The sequence below is a fragment of the Adiantum capillus-veneris genome, chromosome 16 (assembly GCF_014529385.1).
Source record: "Adiantum capillus-veneris isolate H3 chromosome 16, ASM1452938v2, whole genome shotgun sequence".
NCBI lineage: Eukaryota > Viridiplantae > Streptophyta > Polypodiopsida > Polypodiales > Pteridaceae > Adiantum > Adiantum capillus-veneris.
In genome coordinates, this window is record NC_140946.1 from 127,608,978 (window position 1) to 127,612,473 (window position 3,496).

Below are 3,496 nucleotides of genomic sequence, written 5' to 3' on the forward strand. Positions count from 1 at the left end.
AAATAATATTTGGCGACTAGTGTCTGAGTCCTTTGGCACACATACTCTACCCTTGTGGAGTAAGTAGCCATCGTCAATGGAAAAATTATTCTATCGCTTAAGCTCTTCCTGAGTAGGGGTGGAGCTCTGTGTGTTGGAATTTTTATCTGTGCTTGCGAAACATGTTGATATGGCCGTGCAGAGACATGTGAGTGTGAGGGATCCCTTCTTAAAATTTCACTCCACACTTTAGCATATGATTGATCTTTTGCACATGTGCCACATATAATGACTCCAAAAATTCACTTTGTGAAAGCAAGTGAATTAATCTAAGGCCTCCAGTCTAGTGCATCCGGCTACTACATTATATCGCCCCTTGCGATATTGTAGCTTACAAGCATAATCTTGAAGGATCTCTCCACATCTTGCTTTATGACATTCAAGTTTGTTTGACCAGGAAACTATTTCATACTCTCATGATCAAAAACCACTTCAAACTCGGCACCATATAAATAGTGTCGCCACTTTCGTAAAGCGTGAACTATGGCATAGAGCTTCCTCTCATAGACATAATAATTTTGTTGAGATCTATCCAAATTTTTACTTTCATAGGCTATAGATCTTCCATCCTGGAGAAGTACCACACCAATTGCTTTATCACTAGCATCAGTCTCTACCACAAACGCCTTAAGTGGGTCAACAATTGCTAGGATGGGAGCAGTGGCTACAGTTACCTTGAGTTGTTCAAAATTGCATTGTTGGACTTCTTCCCAAGAAAAGGTCTTACCTTTTGCTATAAGTGATTGGTCATAGGAACAATGATTTTGGCATAATCACGGATATATTGTCGATAAAATCCAACTATGCCTAAGAAGATTTGAAGCTCCTCAACCGTGTTGAGATGTGGCCATCAAAGAATGACAGTGACCTTGTCAGTGTCCATGATGCCAGAATAAGAGATCACATGACGGAGGTAATGTATCTCTGTTTGAAAGAAATTGCACTTACTTGGCTTATTATACATGGCATGAGTTTGTAGTTGTTCGAACACTAATCGTAAGTGTTCTATGTGTTCATCTTCAGTCTTACTATAAATGAGAATGTCATCAAGGAAAACCACAAGAAATTTTCCAAGATAGGGACATAAGACACTATCCATGAGTGTCATAAATGTAGTTGGAGCATTGGTTAAACCAAAAGGAATAACCAAAAATTCAAAATGCCCGAACCGTGTTCTAAAGGCAGTCTTAGAGATATTTTGCAAAAGGATATGCACCTGGTGGTAACCTGAACGAAGATCTATCTTTGTATAGTATCTTGCTTCATGGAGTTGATCAAACAACTCATCCACTCAAGGCAAAGGATACTTGTTCCTGATGGTTATGGCATTTAATGTGCGATAATATACGCACATGCACATAGTACCATCTTTCTTTTTTACCAATAGAATTGGCGGTGCCCAAGGGAAAGTGCTAGGTCTAATGAAACCATGGGCGAGGTAGTCATCCAACTGACTCTCAACCTCCTTGGCCTCACTAGCACTCATACGATAAGGTGGTTTAGTCACCGGTTTAATGTCTGACATGACACTCGGTGGTAAATCACTTGAGAATACATCACGATACTCCATGAGTAAGTGAGTCAGTTTTTGCCGTGCAAAAAGAGAAAGTAAACTAGAGTTATGCTGGATGGAAAATCTTGTAATTCCTTTAATGTTTGTTTTACAACAGTTGCATGTTGCTCAATATAATTAGAATTGAGAGCGCTTTGCTCTTTAGAATTGTTAGCACGTTGCTTTACATTAAAATTCATTGCACTTTGCATACCATAACTTGAATCCGTAGCGCTTTGCTCTTAAAAATTCACAAGCCTTGAAGACAAGTAGTAACACAAAAAGACTTCATCTATTAAATCTGCTTTCTATAAAATAAAAAGCTCAGTTGTACATATAAGAGGTGTAGATGGTATAATTTTATCTCACCAAACAAAAGCACATGTTTACCATTGGCTGTAAAGGATAAGGAGTTGTGTTCGTAACTAGTGTGAAAATGTGTTTCCTAAACCATGCAGCCACTCCCGTCCTAAAACTACATCATCACTGTCTATGTTCATAACTTGAAATTCAAGGATCATCGTATGATCTTGAGCAATAAGCTCAACCCCTTGAACTACCGTGTCCAATAATTGTTTATCATTTTCAGACATCTGTTCTACCACATACTTGTGGGAGTAGGGAGTCTGTGTAAGCTTCAATTTCTTGACTAACTTATAGTTCAGGAAGTTATGAGTTGCACCATAATAGTGCCATGCGTGCAAATCAATTGTCCAACCATGCCGATGGCCTTGCCCGTAGGACCATGTCCTTACACTTCATCTCCAATCCCCCACACACAAAAGCACACTGTCATAAAATCTAATATCTAACCAACTCAAATGATTTTCTCATATTAAAATGATCATTTACTATGGGATAATAAACGGGAACAAGGGTTAGAATATAGACATGTGTTGATGGGTCTATCTCAATACGAGGCCAATGGTAAAGGGGTCCAAAGGAGAGATGGTTTGTCAAAGAGTAAGGCTAGTCAATGGAGCTTAAAGACCTTAGCGTTAGCTTTATTGAAGACCTCCAAAAGTTAGTGTTAAAAGTACTTTCACGATTGGTAAGCTAGGACCGAGATTGAGGTGGGAACCCTGCCCAAGCTTGAGGTGCTTGTCGTGCTTGATGCTTGAGGTGCTTGTCGTGCTTGCTGTTGGGGTATAAAGCCCAATGTGGTCGCCCAGGTAAGTGGGCGGGCCGCCAGGTATGTACACATATTCTTTTGTAAAAACCTAATAAGAACTCACTATGCTCTACACATTACAGTAGAGCGAGTTCACCATATCGTCATGCTCTTCTTCTCGCACTCTCTCTCGCGTCACACTTCCACTCGTACTCCTTCAACTGCTATCAGAGCTCAGATCGAGGCTCGGGGCAGCATTTGCAGGTAGCCAGAGTCACCTGCTCAGATTGGAGTGAGATTCGACAGGCAAAGACACGGCCCCAAATCTTGTGGGTGAGCCCAAAGGGCACGGTGTTCTCAAAATTTCATTCTGAGGTCATCTCGGCCACCGTTCGGTTTTGACAAAGTTCTGCGCAGGTCATTTTCGACTACGTGGTCTCAGCGGGTGCAGATCCGACTCTGCAAATTTGGGGTTTCGGCCTACGACTGCAGGTGCTGAGGATATCGGCACTCCCAGAGTGTTTATTTACACATCGAAGGATGGCTCACAATTCTTGGAGGCGTGTCACATACGACACGGGCGCATGTACACACAAACTGTAGGCGACATCCACTAGTTCATCAGGTAGCTTGTGTTTGTTGCATGATATTCCAGATTTCATCCTGACATTGCAAGTACTTCAACATGGGATGTATTGTCAGAGATGATGTATGTCTATTGAGGGTTTGCTGGCTGTGAGTCACGCAGCAAACAACCGCCGCAACGGTTACAGCATATAGTGGGAAATTTGTGG